This window comes from Aythya ferina (genome assembly GCF_964211825.1).
Source record: "Aythya ferina genome assembly, chromosome: 2".
In the NCBI taxonomy this organism is placed as follows: domain Eukaryota; kingdom Metazoa; phylum Chordata; class Aves; order Anseriformes; family Anatidae; genus Aythya; species Aythya ferina.
Window position 1 is genome coordinate 76,857,985 of NC_140297.1, and position 22,069 is coordinate 76,880,053.

Below are 22,069 nucleotides of genomic sequence, written 5' to 3' on the forward strand. Positions count from 1 at the left end.
GTGCTTATACCAAGCCAAGGACATCTCAGCCTTTTGCTCTGTCCTGCCAACAGGCAGGCTGGGGGTGCAGTAAGAGCTGGGAGGGGACAGACCCAGGACAGGTGACCCAAACTAGCCAAAGGGGTATTCCATACCATCTGACGTCATGCTAAACAATATATAGGGGTGGCTAGCCGGGGGGAGGGGGCCGGACTGCTCGGGGTTAGGCTGGGCATCGGTCAGCGGGTGGTGAGCAATTGCATTGTGCATCACTTGTTTGTACATATTATTAGTAGTAGTACTATTATCATCATTGTATTATTATTATTATTATTGTTATTATTATTTTGTTATTATTATTTTCCTGTCTTATTAAACTGTCTTTATCTCAACTCACGGGCTTCACTTTCCATTTCTCTTCCACGTCCCAGAGAGGGAGGGGGAGGGTGAGCGAACGGCTGCGTGGTGTTTAGCTGCCGGCCGGGTTAAACCACGACAGTCTTTTTGCATATAAGCCTATATACAGTTTGAGTTTCTAAGAGAGTTTGAGTGCTCTCTTCCCATTCTTGTTCTATTCATTTTGTAGATAAGTAAGTTTACAAGGAGAATCCTTTCCTTAAATAGGAAAGTTGGTGTTCCGTAAAAAGAATTTTTAAAAGTATAATGACTATTCACAGAAGAAATCTGCAAAAGCAGTAGTTATTCATCGTATGTCAAACAGATTGACTTATCTGACCAGGGTCATCAGAACAAAACACTAACTACAGTGATCACTCATTTGATCTCTTTTCTCCACTACTTATGCTATGGTGTGATTTTGCTATGAATGTAATGCACTTTACATCCCTTTTAATTAACTCCTTGCATATTAAGTACAATTTTGGTGCTTTGGCCTCTTATTTGATGTTTATATGAATCTCTTACAAGTTGTGGAATCCAAACAGTGAGAGACTAAGCTGAATATCAGAAATCACTACAAATTTAATAAGCCCTTGTTTTTTTCTGTTTACACACTTGATCACAGTGCTTGCTTTCTTCATGCATGCAAACATCTCTCGTTCCTTTTTACCTTGTAAATGTAATGATGTACATATACTGATAACTGATTTTAGGAACCTGTCTTTTTCTTTTTTTCTCCCTTATTTTAATTTAGCGAGATGACATATCTCAAGAACAATAGATCAGATTACAGTAATGGATCATAATTATGATGACATTAATGACCTGTTAATATGTGTCTTATTGTTTCTCTAGACCTGATTTCTACCCATCATAGCTTAATATGTTATGAAGATTTTTGATGACCTCATGATAGATTTTTTTGAGAGGGAATTTGATGCAAACACTGTTAATACAGATCCTGAAGGTGACTGGATGCTTTCAAAGGGTAAGACAATTGAAAGAATAATTTTTTTTTTTTTTTTTTCTTATGTTCTTTAGCTCTAGAAACAAAACCTCCTTAAGTTGAACCTTTTGATTCCCATATAGTTCCCTAACTAGCCTTGTGAGACTCTACCTAGTGTACTTCATCCAGCTCTGGGGCCATCAGCGCAAGACATGGTTCTGTTAGAGTGGGTTCAGCAGAGGACCACAAAAATAAGTGATCATAAGGCTGGAGCAGCTCTCCTACAAATAATGCTGTGAGAGCTGGGGTTGTTCAGCATAGTGAAGAGAAGGCTCTGGCTCCTTTTAGAGGCCTTCTAGTACCTATAAAGGGAGCTTATAAGGAGAGAGACTTTTGACAAGCACATGTAGGGCATGGGGTAATGGTTTTAAGATGAAAGAAGGTAGGTTTAGGTTAGATATTGGAAGAAATTCTTCACTCAGAAAGTGGTGAGGCACTGGCACAGGTTGGCCTGAGAAGCTGTCGATGTGGAAGTGTTCAAGGCCATTTTGGATGGAGATTTGGACAACCTGATCTAGCAGAAGATGGTCCTGCCCATAGTAGGAGGGTTGGAACTTTAAGGTCACCAAGCCATTCTGTGATTCTAAACTAAGATGCATTTTCAGTTGTTTAAAAGAACATCTTTTTTTTCATGTCTCAGGGACAGTCTCTTTGGAGTCATGATACAGTAATAGAAATAACATCCACTCTAATATTTTTTATGTAGCTATGTGATGGAGAACAAACATGGATGATTTTAAGTCACCTGAATTTTCAGTATTTTCCTGAGAAAGTTCAAAAACCAGCAGTTTATAGGCATATTATTTTCAACTTCTGTTAAAAAGATAAATCCTCAACCTCTTGCAATTGATTTCATTCTATTCTTGTCTTGCCTCCAACCATTCTGTAAGAAGAAGGTCTGTGAGAAAATAGTATGTGATCCAACTTTCACGCATCTGATTATCTCTTGATTTTCATTTTTAAACACTGGGAAGTTCTCAGCACAAAATCTATTTGTGATTGTATGTAGTGGTAGATGTAACTCAGACAGTTATAACTGTATGTAGTATAACTATAACTATATAACTGCATAACTGTATAACTATATAACTGTGTAACTGTATAACTATATATACTCAGATAGTATCAGTATCCAATCAGCAGAGAGTGGATATCATAGAGATATCTGTAATGCTTTTTAAGGCCTCCTTTATGTCTGGTCTGAAAGTTTATGAATTTACTGAACATAAATTAAGTATTGGACTTTAAAATGTGATAAATCTGTCTTCCAGAAGAAATGGGACATTATTCTTTGCAATGTGATATGCCATTATACATGTACAAGTAGACTACTAATAATGATCTGTAGGAAGCCGCCAAACGTATGTGGTACAGAATGCAGTTTTCCATGTCTTGAAGCCATTTTTTTTTTCATCAATTTAAACACCATAACAACAAACTGTTGATAAAAATTTATAGAATCTGAAGCACAAAGTGTCAACCATTTGATCTGATTCTTCTATAAGCAAATATTTTTCCACACAGTAGGGTTAAGTCCCATTTTATTTTAATGTTGAATTATTTCTGCTACCATAGTCTGCAAGTGGCATAATGTCTTCAAGCAGATTATTATTTTAATAATTGGGTTGTTAATTATTAAATAATATTTTAATTATGTATTATAAAGTTTTTGTTGAGTGTTATTAATTCAACCCACATGAATTCATTTACTTCAAGTCTGTTGGACTGAAAAAAAAAAAGTGGCATTATAACAATGAAAGATCAAGAATCTTGGTAATAGAATACTTTGAATTACTCCGGTAGACTCTTTTTATTTTCCTGTTATATGCTCCTTTGATATGTAAGACCAATTCATCTCTTAACATCATGAACCTTTGCAGAGTTTTTACTATATTACATGTGATATTTTATATACATTTGATTAATATTTAATTTGCTATTACCTGACTAAATAAATGGATAAACCTATTTTTTCAACTTTTCTTTGCCTAAGAATTAGAATTATTTTATCATGGTTATGAACATCATTGAGAATACAATGATCTTGCTCTTAGATTAACCCAGAACAGCAGTGAGAATTTTAAGCTCATTTTATAGATATATCCTAGGGGAAACTAATTACGCTTAGCTTATAACTTTCTTTTTTTTTTTTTTTTCTTAGCTACTTAAGCTACTTTTTCGTACATATTTAAGCATCACATTACTGTACTAAGTTCTGTACATGGGACACTAACGTACTGTGTGATATCTGAATTGAGAATAAATACTTTGCTTACTTGATGCAAAGGTAGAAATTCTGAAAGCTACTGTCAAAATAATGCTAGTGAGAAGCCATGCGCTTTTTATACTAACTCTCTGTACATTAGGAGGCACGTCTATTTCAGTAGGGTAACCTTGCATTGCTGTGTAAAAATATTTTGAAAAAATCATACATTTTAAACTGCCAGATACAATCTATGTGTTAAGGTCATAGCCTTGTCCATCGTCAAAGGACAAATTTTCTTTGATTACAGTAATAATTAAGTAATTAAGTAATAATTGCCATTTCTGGAGCCCCAGGACTGTGGTAAATCCTAATTTCTGAATTCCTCTGGTATGAGGAATATTGCGCTTGATGATATATTAATACATTCTTGTAATTATACAGCTAGTGAATTGGTAAAATTGCTGATCCTTGTCTCCTCAACCAACATATCTACTTGGGAATAGTAATGAGTGTCAGAGGTTTGAGGCCCCAGAATTCTGTACCTCTGTTGTTGTGGAGTTAGTCATGATAGTGTGTTTGCATCCAGATCTGAATTGCATCATGCATTCATGCCTTCCTGGGAGAATGTAGGTCTGGATCTCTGGACTATTCTATAACAGGGTGCAAGAAAATTAGGTCAATCTTCATGGAATTGGACTACAGACTACAAATTGAGCTATCCAGGAGGATGTAGACATTGAAAGCCAGCCAAAAATACACTGGTGGCAAATCACTTCACCTTAGTTAAATGATACCACTGAAGCAGAAAAGCTCACAAAAATAGATAAAACAGCTAGTCTATGAACAGTAGAGTAAGAACTTAATAACTTAATTTAGATTTCTTTAAGCTAATTCCTTTTTTTTTTTTTTTTTTTTTTTTTTTTTTTTTGTCCGTTGGTATGGTTTTTAATCATTTGCTTTCACTGCTTTCTGAAGCTGTAACATTTTACTTACTTCAGTCATTAATGCATTTGGCCTCTCACAGATATTCCAGAGTGTTTTTATTGTAATTTTAACACAAATGGGGCAACAGTCACCATTTAGACTTGCTGTCAGAAAAGCTCATTAACTATAACTGTTTCATTAGTTACTGACAACAGCTTCCTACATTTTTTTGTGTGATTATCATAGCTGTAATGGCTGCCACCCTGTAATTTGTGAATTGCTAAATATTACTAAGGCAAATATTGCCAGGCTTTCAACGGCAACAATTGCTTTTTTTTTTTTTTTTTTCCCCCTGAGATATTTCATTTGCAAAATGAGAAGGAAAAGTTTCTCTGCAACATTTGTAGCATCTTGCATCATCAATAATGCAAACCCTCTAAAATGTCATGACATAAACATCATGTTTTTCTCATTGTTTTCCTCTTCCATTTCCTTTTTTTTTTTTTTTTTCTAATTTCATCTCATTCACTTTATTTTGAGGTATATGCAATGTCATTATTTCAAAGCTGATACAGCTAAAAACTGTACAATTTCATCAGTATTTGCAATATTTGTTCTTTTTACTTCACTTTGGTAGCAATATTTTGCCCTAAACTTCCTATCTATAATATCTTATTCTTCTAAGTTTAAAGTAGATGCTAAAATTTACTTGAAACAATTAATCTAATTTGCTTCATGAAGCACGATAACCACTTTTTCTATAAACGTTTTTAATTTCCAAAAAATAATAAAATTCATTGCATTCTATCTCTTGTTTAATCTTTGGAAGTTGTTTCCCATTGAATGCTCTAAAGTTATAAGTTTGCAAATATAGCCTTTGTTACTGCAAGTTCTAAGGAAAAACAAACAAACAAACAAAAAAAACATATTAGTACCGTCTCAGCTGTCTAGTACTCTTTTTGTATGTTCAAAAGTAATGCAGGTCAGTGGAATTAGACCTATTAGCTGAACCATTGGTACGGAGAAGCATACGTCCCCACTATGGTCATTTTGGAGAGTTATCCTCTGGATTAGATCCAGTCTGAATGAAAAGACCAAATGTCTTGTGCACAGACAAACCAAGGTTTGCCTAGGTGTGCTCCTATTTCATTTTCTGGATTAATTTCACTCCAGTTCATATGCTCTAAATTAAGTCTATGATATGACCAAAGCTCCATAAAGGTAATAATCACACTGAAAGCACACTTCTTTGCCAAACTAAAATGCTAATTCCATTGCAATCTTTACAAATTAAAGTATATATAATATACTTAAAAAGCCATGTGAATAAAACTATCGCATGTGCACTGGTTCTGTGAGTAGAAGTGTCACAGTTTGGGGGGTAGCTTTGGAAATATATACATTGATATCCACCATTGGAATTGCCATATAACAGAGATAGATGGAATTAGTGATGTTTACAGAATATTTCTTCAGTGTTTTGTCTATTCACATTTTACATTTATTATAGAATTTTACCTCTTTAATAATAATTATTGATTATTAATATTGGTCCTTTTCTCCGTATTACATCCATTGACAATACATTCATTTGATTCTCACAACATTTGTCAAGTATATAATTTTTATTTATTGCTTGATGTTCCATATTCACACTCCTAATCTTTTCTTAGTTTCAGTAATTGTGTTGTTTTAACTGAGAATCTAATTTTTCTTTTTATTACCTTTAAGATAATTTCATAGTTCAAGTTTATGTATCTTGATCCCATAGCATCAGCAATATAAAAATACGCTTACTTTTTCAGCTCTGCAAGATCAAAAAAAAAAAAAATTCATTTACATACTGCCAATGCATTTTATTTTTATTATTGCTATTACTGATATCTGAGATGTTAGCTTTTTATGGGTGTTTTTACAGTACTGTTTTAGTTTCTATTGGAAGTGAACTTTTGAAGGAGTTTCATGATAGACCACCCTAAAATGCTTTGGGTGGACTGCAGAGTGAACTCAGTAAACAAACCAGATTCAATTGTGGTTAAATTAAAGCCGAATATTCATCAAGAATTTAGGTACTGTACAATATCCATGGCCCACTTTTTATGAAGTAAAAAGAATTGGAAGTTATATAATGCAGCTGTTAAATGTTCAACACAATTTTGTTTTGATGAACAATCAGGACTGTTTTTCCTTTTTAAATTATATTAAATATTAATATACAATAAAAGAATAAAAATAGTATTATGAACGGATATTGATAAAATGTATAACAAATTGAATCACTGTGCAGAACTGAAGTAAAGTTCATACTGTCTTAAAATGTGCTTATTAAGAAAGTGAGTTTGTTTTGTTTTGTTTTATTTTACATGTTTATGTAAGCATAACTTGTAAACTTCATATTAATTCTACACATTCAAGTTGTCTGGATTTTGTTTTCAGGAATGGTATTTTAGATGATAAACCAGTGAAAGTTCACATACTAATGAAAATACAAGCTTTTAAAAATTCTGTTCACAGATGTTTCTATGAAGATGAGAAAAATAGGCTAGTTGAACATTAAGGATTATTATTATTTTGTTTAATTAATTTAAAATCATGATGTGTACTGGAATTAGATTACTTCTGCTTGGGTGAACCAAGTTAGTTTATGTTCAAGGGATCCTTTTCACACCTGTATAAAATTCATGTAAGACATTATCTTACAGATTGCTCATATTCCAGTTTAGGAAGAGATGTAGTCATTGCTTCCATGAGTGGCAGATAAGCTTAAAGATAGATAGTACCATTGACACATGATACAAATCATGGTCCTTCAGACATATATCTCAGATAACTTTATGAATTTCAATAAATTGTTCCACTCTATTAATTGTTCAGTAAATTCCAGGACCTGGCACTGCGGCTGAGGGCACTGGACCTGTTCATCCTGGAGAAGAGGAGGCTGAAGAGGGACGTCATCGCGGTCTACAACTTCCTCGTGAGGGGGAGTGGAGAGGCAGGTGACCTATTCTCTGTAAGCACCAGTGGTAGGACGTGCAGGAATGATGTTAAGCTGAGGCAGGGGATGTTTAGGCTAGACATCAGGAAGAGATTCTTCACCGAGAGGGTGGTTGCACACTGGAACAGGCTCCCCAGGGAAGCAGTCACTGCACCAAGCCTGTCAGTTTAAGAAGTGTTTGGACTGTGCACTTAGTCACATGGTCTAAATTTTTGGGTAGACCTGTGTGGTGCCAGGAATTGGACTTGATGATCCTTATGGGTCCCTTCCAACTTGGGATATTCTGTGATTCTATGATTCTGTGATTGTCACATGTCACTCTTCTCTGAGAAAACATATGACAAGTCGTGCCTATTTGTGTTCAAACCAGAAGTCAGGAATTGCAGGTAGAACTGTATGCCAGGGCACAGCAGGGGGCCAGCAGTTCCCTGGGACCAAGCACTGGGAATGTGAAAGTCAGGGCAGGGCCTGGCAGGCAGGGCCCATCACAGTTACCCAGCCACGAGCAGGGCACTGGGGCAGCCCCGGCTCTGGGTACTGGGCACCTCGCTGGGGCCAGGGTTGGAGACCATGACAGGCCTTGGGCCCATGTGTGGACCTGGCTGGCTGTGGGCAGGGCAGGGCTGTGGGGAGCTGGAGCCCGTCCCTGCTGTGGCCTCAGTGGGGCTGGGGCTCGTGGCCCAGGGGCTGCTGTGGGGCCTGGACCTGGGACAGGAGGGCCTGGTGGTTCCCTTGGGGCCATCATGCATTTAGGCAGAAAATCCTAAGTAAAATAAATTACACAGAAAATCTGTAGGTTTACACCATACTTCTTTACCATTCACAATATGTATAACACATAATGAATTTTTATGACACAACTTTATTTTAAGTTTCGTTGAAACCTTATGTTGCACAAGCAGTAGCATAACTTCCCTCAGTTCTTTTAGATTTTTTTTCCCCATTAAGTTTAATGGAAAAAGAAATCTAAGTCTGCAGCTTTATCCAGTGGTAGCTTGTGATTTGTGCCTTTTACAGCTCAGCTCATTTGCACTTTTTTTTTTTTTTCTTTTTTTTTTCTTCCCTGCTAGAATAGTTGGAAAGTGAAATATGACAGTAGGTGCCATGTCTGTTAACTATAGTTTACTCACTTTCATAAAACGGTGCATAAGAAATTACAAGAACTTGCTGCTCTAAGCTACAGATCAGCTGCTCTGGGAGAAACTGTTTTAGAAGTTCTAATAACTAATATGAAATCCATCAAATGTAATTTGAATAAGAGTTTGATTTATACTATACTCATTCTAAGCAACAAGAGAGTTACAAACTGAGGTCATAACTACATAAATTTACAAGGTAAATATTGTAGACAGAACTGATCTACTTATGCAGTTAGAAAAAAAAAAAAAGAATTATACGAATTATTAGCATCACATCAAGGACTTCCAGTTTCAGAATGCTTCATTAACTCATAATCTCTTTTACCTGGCAAAAGAGCAGCTTTTGAAAAAAAGTTATTGGGCTCAGAGATTCTTTTTAAGACTCCATTCCTCAAAACTTCATTCCTCTTGAATTATGAATTTCCAAATTTCCAGTATTCATTCCCATCTTTCCTTGCAGACGTAACTGAAAAGAAGAAAATGGGCGGGCATTTTGATTTTTCACTGATTTGTCTGTGATTAACACTAGAAAAAAAATGCACATTGCTTTTTTATTATCTTTAGATTAACATAAGTAAACACCATGTAAAATTCCTGTAGTAAACTGTTGACATATGCATGTACAGTAGGGCTTTCTAGGAGAGGAGAGCCTTGAAACCACGTTCATTTGCAAGCAAGCAAAATCACCCCCTTTTTTTTTTTTTTTTTGAAAACCTACATAAGTAGCTGTTTCCTGCATTTAACAAGTAACATCCAAAAACCTGTCATTTACAGTGAAGTTCTCTGCAGTAAATCAAGGAGCAAAGCTAGTAAAAGATTCTGGGCATATAATAATAACTTAACCAACTGATTAACTAATTAACCCTACTAAATGAAATTCTGATTTTGAACTAAACTAAAGTTGAAGAAAACTTTAAATTGCAGAGCAAGGGATGTAAGCAAATAAATCTCCAGCAAGGACCAGAGACCTATGTTTCTTATTGAAGAAATGAGTATTGTTTCAGAAGCAGTGGTACAAAAGTAGTGAGGAACTTAACTGAAAAAGAAGAACAAGATAATTAATGCAACTGGTAACTGAATGATGTAACAATGTTTACAAACAGTATTTGCTACACATTTGAGTCTCACCATTATTGATAGCAAACATGCAATTTGTGTGAGATTCAGATTAATTTGTGTGAGATTTAAATTGCATATAATCTTTCAAAGAAGAAGTTTTAGCTGGGGAAGCAGTGACATGCAACAGAGCTGGGTTAGGAGGAGGTGGAGAGGTTGAGGGCCATCAGGGAGTGTGAGCGGGAGATAGACTTCTGGAGTAACTCCCTGCAGGGCCTCAAGGGGAGGTGCCGAGGTGAGACTCCCCAAATGGGGGCGGACCCCCTGCCCTGTCCCCGTCGGGCAGAGGGAGGGGATCTGGGAGCTGAGGAGGAATGGAAACAGGTCCCTGCTCGACATCGCAGGCGATGCTCTCCCCTTCCGGCCCCACCTTCCCAGGTGCCCTTACACAACAGGTTTGAGGCCCTAGAGATTGGGAGGCCGGTGTGTGAGGAAGAGGTAGCAAATGTTCCCAGGAGGATGCCTGGAGCGAGGAGGTCGACTCCGCGCCTCAGGACTGCCTCCACCAAAAAAGACAGGAGGGTTATTGTTGTTGGTGACTCGATTCTTAGGGGAACAGAGGGCCCTATTTGTCGGCCTGACCCTACCCGTAGGGAAGTCTGCTGTCTCCCTGGGGCCAGGGTCAGGGACGTTGCCAGGAAGCTTCCTAACCTGGTACGCCCCTCTGACTATTACCCCCTTTTGATAGTCCAGGCGGGCAGTGATAACATCGAAGAGAGAAGCCTCAAGGCTATCAAAAGGGACTTTAGGGGGCTGGGTCGGTTAGTGGATGGAGCGGGAGTGCAGGTGGTGTTTTCGTCCATCCCTATGGTGGCAGGGAGGAGTTCAGAGAGGACACGGAAAGCCCACCTGTTAAACACGTGGCTCCGGGGCTGGTGCCAACGCAGAAATCTTGGGTTTTTTGATCATGGGGCACTTTACTCAGCACCTGGCCTGATGGCCGCAGACGGGTCCCTATCTTTTAGGGGAAAAAGGATCCTGGGCCAGGAACTGGCAGGGCTCATTGAGAGGGCTTTAAACTAGGTAGGAAGGGGGATGGGGCTGAGGCTAGGATTGTTGGGGCTGTGCCAGGGGGAACAATGGCAAGGCCGGAGGATAAGGCAATGGCCCAGCTGAAGTGCATCTACACCAATGCACGCAGCATGGGTAACAAACAGGAGGAGCTGGAAGCCATCGTGCGGCAGGCAGGCTACGACTTGGTTGCCATCACGGAGACGTGGTGGGACCAGTCTCATGACTGGAGTGCTGCAATGCCTGGCTATAAGCTCTTTAGAAGGGACAGGCAGCATAGAAGGGGTGGTGGTGTGGCTCTCTATATTAGAGAGTCTTTCGAGGCTGTAGAACTCGAGGTTGGGAATGACAAGGTCGAGTCCCTTTGGGTTAGGATCGGCAGGGACAACAAGGCTAGTGTCCTGGTCGGGGTCTGCTATAGACCGCCGAACCAGGATGAGGAGACGGATGAGGAATTCTACAGGCAGCTGACAGAGGTTGCAAAATCGTCAGCTCTTGTACTCGTGGGGGACTTCAACTTCCCTGACATATCCTGGAAGCACAACACAGCCCTGAGAAAGCAGTCTAGGAGGTTTCTGGAGAGCGTGGAAGATAGCTTCCTGACGCAGCTGGTTAGTGAGCCTACCAGGGGAGGTGCCCCGCTAGACCTTCTCTTCACAAACAGAGAAGGACTGGTGGAGGACGTGATCGTCGGGAGCTGTCTAGGGCAGAGTGACCACGCAATGGTGGAGTTCACTATTCTTGGCAAGGCCAGGAAGGGGACCAGTAAAACCGCTGTATTGGACTTTCGGAGGGCTGACTTTGAGCTGCTCAGGACATTGGTTGGTGGAGTCCCTTGGGAGGCGGTTCTGAAGGGCAGAGGGGTCCAGGAAGGCTGGGCGCTCTTCAAGAGGGAAGTCTTAATGGCGCAGGAACGGTCTGTTCCCACGTGCCCAAAGACGAGCTGGCGGGGAAGAAGACCAGCCTGGCTCAACAGAGAATTGTGGCTTGATCTTAGGAGGAAAAAGAGGGTTTATAAGCTTTGGAAAAGTGGGCAGGCCACTAAGGAGGACTTTAAAGAAGTAGCGAGGCTGTGCAGGGACAAAATTAGGAAGGCCAAAGCTCATCTGGAGCTCAATCTGGCTACTGCCGTTAAAGATAACAAAAAACGTTTCTATAAATACATCAACACAAAAAGGAGGACTAAGGAGAATCTCCATCCTTTACTGGATGCGGGGGGAAACTTAGTTACAAGAGATGAGGAAAAGGCGGAGGTGCTCAATGCCTTCTTTGCCTCAGTCTTTAGCGGCAATACCGGATGTTCTCTGGATACTCAGTACCCTGAGCTGGTGGAAGGGGATGGGGAGCAGGATGTGGCCCTCATTATCCATGAAGAACTGGTTGGTGACCTACTACGGCACTTAGATGTGCACAAGTCGATGGGGCCAGATGGGATCCACCCAAGGGTACTGAGGGAACTGGCAGAGGAGCTGGCCAAGCCACTGTCCATCATTTATCAACAGTCCTGGCTATCGGGGGAGGTCCCAATCGACTGGCGGCTAGCAAACGTGACGCCCATCTACAAGAAGGGCCGGAGGGCAGACCCAGGAAACTACAGGCCTGTCAGTTTGACCTCAGTGCCAGGAAAGCTCATGGAGCAGATCCTCCTGAGAGTCATCATGCAGCACTTGAAGGGGAAGCAGGCGATCAGGCCCAGTCAGCATGGCTTTATGAAAGGCAGGTCATGCCTGACGAACCTGATCTCCTTCTATGACAGAGTGACGCGCTGGGTGGATGAGGGAAAGGCTGTGGATGTGGTCTACCTTGACTTCAGCAAGGCTTTTGACACCGTCTCCCACAGCATTCTCCTCAAGAAACTGGCTGCTCTTGGCTTGGACTGGCGCACACTTCGTTGGGTTAGAAACTGGCTGGATAGCCGGGCCCAAAGAGTCGTGGTGAATGGAGCCAAGTCCAGTTGGAGGCCAGTCACTAGTGGCGTCCCCCAGGGCTCGGTGCTGGGGCCGGTCCTCTTTAATATCTTCATCGATGATCTGGACGAGGGCATCGAGTGCACCCTCAGTAAGTTCGCAGATGACACCAAGTTAGGTGCGTGTGTCGATCTGCTTGAGGGTAGGAAAGCTCTGCAGGAGGATCTGGATAGGCTGGACCGATGGGCTGAGGTCAACTGCATGAAGTTTAACAAGGCCAAGTGCCGGGTCCTGCACCTGGGGCGCAATAACCCCAAGCAGAGCTACAGGCTGGGAGAGGAATGGTTGGAGAGCTGCCAGGCAGAGAAGGACCTGGGAGTGATGGTGGACAGTCGGCTGAATATGAGCCAGCAGTGTGCTCAGGTGGCCAAGAAGGCCAACGGCATCCTGGCTTGTATTAGGAACAGCGTGACCAGCAGGGCTAGGGAGGTGATCGTCCCCCTGTACTCAGCTCTGGTGAGGCCGCACCTCGAGTACTGTGTTCAGTTTTGGGCCCCTCGCTACAAGAAGGACATGGAGGTGCTTGAGCGGGTGCAGAGAAGGGCGACGAAGCTGGTGAGGGGCCTGGAGAACAAGTCCTACGAGGAGCGGCTGAGGGAGCTGGGCTTGTTCAGCCTGGAGAAGAGGAGGCTCAGGGGTGACCTTATTGCTCTTTACAGATACCTTAAAGGAGGCTGTAGAGAGGTGGGGGTTGGTCTGTTCTCCCACGTGCCTGGTGACAGGACGAGGGGGAATGGGCTTAAGTTGAGCCAGGGGAGTTTTAGGTTAGATGTTAGGAAGAACTTCTTTACAGAAAGGGTTGTGAGGCATTGGAACAGGCTGCCCAGGGAAGTGGTGGAGTCACCATCCCTGGAAGTCTTCAAAAGACGCTTAGATGTAGAGCTTAGGGATATGGTTTAGTGGAGGGCTGTTAGCGTTAGGTTGGAGGTTGGACTCGATGACCTTGAGGTCTCTTCCAACCTAGAAAATTCTGTGATTCTGTGATTCTGTGAAATTTCATTCTACCAGGTAATATTTGGACAACTAATAGTATTCAAAACATAGCTATGATCCTACAGCAGTTAGTGTACTGCAGGTACTTTTCTACTTGTTAGTATGCACTACTGCTGATTATTCATCCATCATTCTTTTTCAAAATGCTCAGCCAATGTGGAGCTGAATATCCTGCAACAAGCTATACACATTTTAACAAAAAGTAATGCTGAATATTGCAGATGCAATATTTATTAAGGCTAGCTGAATTCTTATGCTTAGTATGTTTTCACAAACAAGTATAAATTTACAAATAAATATGCAAATAACCAGGGGAAACTTATCTTGGTTTTGTGCAGTTTACGTCAGTTCACTTTTCTTTATTTTTATTTTTCATTCTTTATTTTGTTGTGGCTTTTCGATGCAGTGAAGCATTTCATTCTTAAAATTTGAAATCTTCTCTTCTATGGATAAGAAAATAAATAAGCCTGTATTTTAAAAATCTGTAGACCCTAGACTAAAATTTCACTTCATAGGTTTTCCTGACATCTGGATGCTCTTTTCTTTTGAGAAATTCAGCTTGAAGCCTTGTTTGAAACACTGTCTGGCATACTGTTTATGGGCTCTACTTTTGAACACTTGATTAATTCAGTTCACCACTCTGTGCCCTGCTTACAGTATAACTATTTACACATCTCATTTAATTAGAGTAATGAGGACTTGAAAACAAAGCTTTTCTTTTACAGTACCTACATACTCAATTTCATAACTTAATGTCAAGACTAGTAAGTCTGAATAAAACCTGGCAATTTTGACCACGGGATAGTGTCTTAACAGATCAGCATTTGAAGTCTTCTTTATACTTTTTTTTTTTTTTTTTTTTTTTTTTTTTTTTTTTTTTTAATTTAAACATCTAGAATCATAGACTAATGTAGGTTTAAAGGGGTATCTGGAGCTTATGATGTCCAGCCTCCTTCTGAAACTTCCCTAGGTAATGAAGATAGTTGAAACTGTATCAGAAAATCTTAATACATGTATTTTCAGGTTCATTTACTTCAGTATCCTAGCCAGTAGTGAATGTTTAAGCATGTGCTATAAGTAAAGATTTACAGTGTTTCTACACTTAATTCAGAAGAAGACTCGTTTTGTACAATGCATCTTCATTCTAACTTCAGAATTTTTGACTCAAGAAGAAAGGAGAGCGAAAATTTTCTGACTGTTGCCAATTGAGATGTATTTTTGCAATTACTAATAGTGTTTATACTTCTATATAAGTCCATAACATCCATAACAGTGGTTTCTTACAGATATTAAGCTAACTCTCCAAGTGCAGATGTATCAACATTTAAACAGTATATTCTCTTAAAATTTGTCTTTTTGTGAGTGTCACACTCACAGTGCTACATACTAGAAAACAGAAGCATCTTCATTTTGAATTCTGCTAAGAGAAACAAGATGCACATATACTGCTGCTGAAGGGTGTGTGCACCCAGAAGAAAATAATAGGCCAAAATCTATTTTTAATACAGAGGCAGAAAACAGTTCATGGCCCATTAGAATTCAAGCAGAGACAGGGCAAGTAAATGGAAGAGAAATCTATAGAAGTAATAGCATATATGGAACTATGTCCATCTAAGAAAGTCCCCCAAGTTGAAAATAGCTGATGTTTGGAGCACTATGGATAGGGTGTGGTACACTCTTTTTATGATTGCCCTATTTTATATCTCCTCAGACACCATTTATCCCTTTGCTGGAGGTATACATAGGGCAACATGAAACTTTATGCTGCCCCTGTATGGCTGTTCTTAAGCTATCACAAAGGAGGAAGATATGTGAAAATTATGTAAATTGGACACATTTTTAGCACTAGCTATTTTATTATTTAGATAATTTTGTTTAAAGAGCAGAAACTTTGTAGATGCTTCAAAATCCACATGGTATTAAAGTAGTCTTGAAGTACATTCTGCTTTGAAGTCATTTCAGAAAGGCAATGGCCAAGGCTCAAAGGCAGTTCAGCATCACTAAAATATAGTAGTGTTTAGAGAAGTAGCTAAACACTGAGACACTGGTAAAGGGTGCCTTCTGCTCCTGCTCATTGAACTCATCAGTTACTTCCTACTTGTCTTTTCTCTCTCCCTCTTTCTATTTTGCTGTCCGCAGAGCTCTGTATATGAACAAAAATTTCAAGGACCAGCCATGAAAGGCAATGGTGGAGTAAAAGCAAGGGTGTTCATCAAACCCAGCAGCTGGAAACACATTAAGATTCTCTTTTGGGCTGATTCACTCCTTTGCCCATACTGCATCCTAGCTATCTTTTCCCTTGGGTTGGATTCTTCTAGAATTTTTTTCTCCATTTCTCTTTCCTACACTTATTTTGATGAGATCTAGAAGTGCCCAGTTTTGTGGAGTGGAAGAAAGGCTGCTTATGTTCCCTGTCTCTCTGCTCATGTAGAATTCATTGGAATTTGAATATAAAAGCCTTCTAAAGTGCAGCTAGCTTGCAGGCTTCATATTACAAATCCCAGCTATTTACTGCCTAACATTCAGAGAAACTGGAAGACAGTGGGACAAAAAGTAAATTGCTGTTCTAAGATTCGTATAATAAAATAATGAAACAGCAAGGCTATAAGTTTGATTTACTAACTTTTTATAGAACACTAGTCATGTTCTCCTTATGTAAGTAACAAGAAATTATGTCTGAACTTAAGCTGTAAGAAATACAAAACTCATTTGCAAGATGCTACACTGTTTATTATTATTATTATTATTATTATTATTATTATTATTATTATTTTGCTAATGGATTATAATTAAGCAGTAGTGTTTATGGCCACATTCCTTACAGCAATTAAATTAACCTCTGGTTGCTCTGAGTCTCCCTTGAATCTTCTGCCAATGCTAAATCTTTATGTCATGCCTCAATAAAGTTGATACCAGGTGTTACAATTGGTCAAAAAAATCTTTAAAATTTTAAAAGCTTCGAAAGACCTGTCTTACTTTTTGTCTTCCTGACAGATTAATCCATATATGTTCCCACAGACAAATTATTTGCTTAGGAAGCTGTAGATTGTCTGTCATTAATACTTTAGCTGTTACACGCTTTGGAAGCTGTGTTCTTAATGAAGCAGAGAAACACAGGAATAGAGTGTGTTACATTTAACATATCTGAATATATCTTTGGAAAATTGCATTACTATAGAGATACATGTAAATCCACTAGGACTTAGCTTTTAATAGGTGATCACAGTTGCATTCATTTTTTTTTAATGGGTGAATAACTTGAGGGTCTGAGGTCATTTTTGCTTCACACCTGAAATCTTACAGTGTCTACTGAACAGAAAAGCAGCAATGATTTGAACAAATAAAGTGACTAGCAATGCTATGTACTCTGCTGTTCAAGCTCTCTTAAAATTTTTACATAAAATTAATGGAAAATGTTCATAGAGAAATGATGTGGTGGGTTGAAAAGTGAAAAACAGAAATAAAAATAACATCTTCCCCTCAACACACATACCCTTCCCACACTGAACTTCATCCCTCCATCCCTGACCCCTCCACCTCCTGCCCCTGAGAAAGTGGCACATTTAGCTTGTTGTTTTGAGGAGCTATGTTTGCCAGTTTTGGAAGTCATTTGAGTCTATGAATCTTTGTTTCCCACAGAAAGGGGAAGTAACACCATATTGCAAAAAATCCATCATATTGTTTAAATCCATAAAATGCTTCTTGCAGGTTGAATGTAACATATAAAGATGTAAGATATGTTCTGAATTGCATCTTAAAAAAAGACAGAGAAAATGCAGCCTTAAGTTTGGGAGAAGGCCTTGGGGAACCCTATGAATTAATGTAGTATTATGTTGTTTCTGGTAGTTTAAAAATGAGATATTTGATGTAAAAATTGTCATCTGCTATTTATTTCACAATCTAAAAACGGCTAGATCCTTATGGCCCCAAAAGCAGTAAACTTGGATAAACTCAGCTACTTAATAGGGATTGAATTGAAGATAGACTCATGACTCATTTAAACAATATGGCATCTCATCCTGTTTAGTAGAACTGAAATTTTACTATTTTTGGTTAAAAAAAAAACAATAAACCAAACCAAACCAAAACATTGTGGATATGTCTTGTGGAGATCCAGTTTGGAGAGCCAGCATGGAGAAAGTGATGAGTTCTTTATCAAACTTCAAAGCTGTTAAAACCCCCAATCATAGGTGGAGCACCTTGAAATGGAAGCCAGACTTAGGTGGCTTTTTCTTTTTATGTCGATATCAACTCTCCTGACATTCTGCTTTTAGTAGAGGAGGATATAAATAACAGAAATTACTCGTGCTGTTAAGAGACCTGTGTCTTAATTAAATGTCTGGCCAACACCACAGTATCAGAGTACCAATATAACCCCAGGCTTTTTCTTCCTTTTTCTCAGAGTGGTCCATTCTGTTGTTCCTTGTTCTCTGCTATATCTAAGAATTCTACTATTAAAAAAAAGAGGTGTTGAGCTTCTCTTTTCAGAAATTGTAAATCAACCTTCCAATTTCTATGGAAATAGTAAAATATTGATTTTCAATGTAGCAACTTTTCTTGATACTAGTAAATTTTCCAAAGGCAAAGATGAATGCATAAATTTAGGAAAACACTCCTATCTTTACCTGAGGGTTTTTTTTTTTTTAAAAAAAAAAACAAACTCTCATTGTCCTTGAAACCACTTAACATTTTTATAGTATCAGTACTTTCAAGATTCCCAAACATGAATTTTGTGCTAATGAATGTTAATGAGAAACTTTGATAGACTGAAATATAAGCAGCAGTATATCTAGAAGTACAGATGTTGAAATACTTCAAAACCTGTCAGAAGAAAGGTTTCAGGAAAAGTGAAAAAGCTCATTACTACAGTCAGGATTGCATAGGAAAACATTTTCTTCACCTTTTGGTCTGTGTCCAACAGTCTCTGACCAGATTCTTTGAGGTATTACATGTGGAAACATTCCACTTGTTTAATATCAAATTTACTTATTGGAAGTTATTTGATGTTACGTGGAATTTTGATTCTAAAAAGTGATACAGCAATAAACTGAAATCAGTATATAAACACAATATTGCAGTATATGGTTGGATCACAGTACAGATGTGATTCTCATTGCCAGTCTCTATGCGATCACTGTCACAACACCAGGAAGGAATACATGGGTTGAAATCAGCACAAGCCTGCTGTTATTTTCTTATTTATTTATTTATTTATTTATTTATTTTTGCTAGTAACTTAGTTTTATTTTACTTGTTGGGCTGAGCCATGCATTCACTGCCCCCATGCTTGTCTGGCTAACTCAAGAAGACATTCACCCTTTTGTATTTAACTAGTGGAAGAACATTTATACTACCAGATGATCCATTCAACTACTGCTTGTCTGAAATAAAGGCCACCCACTTTTTCCTTACGTGTTAAGTCATCTTTGCAACAGCTATGGCCAGTTACTCTGCGTTATTTTATGAGCTTCTTGAGCACATCACCCTAGGCTGTACACACTGAGCCTTTTGTAGTCTTCCTACCCCATTGCAGGGGTTTATTCAGTGAATTACATTTCACCTCTAGGGAATGAAACACTTCACATGTCTATTTAGATATTAATAACAGATATAAAATTGATAACTTGTGTAATCATAACATGATTAACTGAAGTTTTAAGTATAGTTTTGATTAGCATCAGAGGCCTACATTCTATCTCCATGGGAATTAATTAACTTTCCAAACACCTGAGTGATATAGAATTACCATTATTTAGTAGAAGAAATGGAAAATGTTACACTGTTACATTGACCTCATGTCCTAAACTTAACACACACAAAAAAAAAAAAGAGAAGAAAAACCAAACGCTTAGAAATCATAACCTCAATATACATGAAAAATGGCTTTTTCCATCTTCACGATAAGCTTTTGATCTAGTTTTGGACACTAAGGCAAAAAGACTGTTGTTGTTGTTGATGTTGAATGTGCTATTAAGGTTCTCAAGAATGTAGTAATGAAGGATGAAAACCAATACCTGGAGGAAGAGTCCAACAATTTTGTCATAAAGATCAATAAGGACAGCTGGCTGAAGGGAAGTCATTCTTCTCTTCCTGGCACACATGAAAATATATCTGAGACACTATGCCCAATGCTGGGGCCCTTTTTCAGGAGTGAGTCCACTGGGAGTATATGCAGAAGCTGAAGCACATAGGTTATGAGGAAGGGCTGAAAAAGCTGTAGTTCAGCTGGCAGAAAAAGTACTTTAGGAGAATCTGTTTATAATAAGAGCAGGGGATTATAAAGAAGACAAAGCTAGACTCTTCTCAGGAGTTTGCACCAGAAAACAAGAAAAAAATGGTCACAAGTTGCAGAAAGGGAAGAATCTTCACCATGAGAATGATTCAGCACTGGAATAGGCTGTTCATATAGGCCTATAGCATTTCCATCCTTATGGATTTTCAAAGTTCACTTGAGTAAGGCTCTGAACGATGTGACCTATCTTTGACTTTGCCCTGCTTTAAGCAGTAGGTTGTACCCCGTGATCTGCAGCAATCCCTTCCAAACGCAATTATTCCATGAAAATCTGATTTAAACTGGATAATGATCAAGCAGGAAGTTGACTTTTTAATGAGTAAAGAACATTTCCAAAAATCCTAACCTCACTTTTTTCACCTGTTGTACTTTCATTCTTATACAAACATGACCAGAAGGAATAATTCAGGACCACTTGCTTTAGTTGATTATATAAACTGCAGCAAGCAACCATGACCAAAATGCAAAAGCACTTCAGGACAGCCAGCCATGAACCCTCACTGTCCTGGAAGCTGCAAAATGATCTAGAGCTGAACTAAAAATGTTCTGAGACTCACGTTGTTGGTTTGTATAAGGCTCATAAAAGGATGCTGTATTTTATGTTATTTTACTTTATTTTGTATTTTGTCCCCTTGTGGAAAATAAATATAGCAATTGCAGTTCTAAATTACTACAGTTCAAATAATATTGCAATACAATGAGGACAGCAGAGTAAAACCAACTTAGAGAATTATTACAACCTACCGAAAAAAAACAATGTTCACAATAAAGTGTTTGTATTTTGCAAAATGTGTTTACAACTGATGTTTCGTTTTCACTTTCCTGCCCAGAAAATATTACAGGAAGAAATTGCTTTAAATTTTATTTGAAAATATGTTTGGGGAAATAGCTCTTCTAAGAATTAGATATGCTGAGAATCTCTAAAGCCTCAATCTGAACAGGTATATTTTATCAATAAGAAAGGTAACAAAGTTTAGTTTTGTTTAAAAAAGTGTATGAACCTCTGTTGTTCCCCCCCACTTACACCTACCTCCTTTTCACTTAATTGATCCACTGTGGTTTTTTTTTCTTTTGAGAATAACCAGTTTCAGCTAAATTTAGCTTCCTATTCAGCTGCTACTATCTCATCTCCCATCCCACATTTAACTAAAAATTCCTGAAAAAAATGTCATTAATGTGCTGTGCAGAATATCAAGCAAAACTATAATGCAATATAAAAAAATAAGGTTTTATTTTGTTTTATTTTATTTTATTTTATTTTATTTTATTTTATTTTATTTTATTTTATTTTATTTTATACAGATAACTATAACTATTTCTGTATGGACACTAAGGATGAGAAATAAGTTTAAAAATACAAGAGCAGAAATCTTGTTGTGATATTTATAATGAATTATAATGAGAAAATGTAGCTTTTCTGAAAACAACAACAACAAACAGCTTTTCTTTGGTGTATGCATGTGGAAAAACATCAGTGTTTTGGATGTTGATCTGAAGGGAACAGTTATGTTTTTCAGGGTTTTAAATTATTCACTTTAAATTATTTTTCAGTGCTGAATGAGTTAATGAAGCTCTAGGTCTAGGTTCATTGTTCATTAGAGGTTTTTTAAATAGTAGTCCAACAAACACTGATACAAAACACAGCAAGAGAGCTTCTTCTCTTAGCCTTGCTGCTCCTTCTCTTTTTAAGATAAATTGTAGGTAAAGAAAGTAAAATCTACTAAATATATTTTGAGCATGAGCTTTTCATGCATCAGCTTCTATGATTACTCTGATTACAGAGGACTCTGTGAGAAGGTAAAATGACCAGAAGAGGTAGCTAAGCCAAGAGAATATGTCTCAGAGGACATAGTTTAATGCCCTGGAAGCTTGGAAAACCTTGACTGTTGAAATAGCACCTTTGCTTACTCCCACATTAATGAAGAGCATCTGCATTGCAGTTGTTAGAAACAGTTAGGCTATGAAAAAGAAATGTCATCAACTTTTAAAATACAAAACAATCGTATCATATTTCTGACATCTTGCCTGACAAATCTGGTGAC

The 22,069-nt window shown here is 38.3% G+C and overlaps 1 long non-coding RNA gene across 5 annotated transcripts in view; it reads left to right on the forward strand.

The window, feature by feature from the left end:
• The window catches only part of LOC311430697, a 104,921-nt gene that overhangs the window by 58,900 nt on the left and 23,952 nt on the right, over positions 1–22,069 (forward strand). For 3 of the 5 annotated variants that reach the window (XR_014688946.1, XR_014688947.1, XR_014688948.1), the window contains exon 4: positions 1,234–1,366. This is a non-coding gene — a long non-coding RNA (uncharacterized lncRNA). Of the gene's footprint in view, positions 1–1,233; positions 1,367–7,398; positions 7,525–22,069 lie in introns of all 5 variants that reach the window. The other 2 variants (XR_014688945.1, XR_014688949.1) reach the window with 1 other exon arrangement.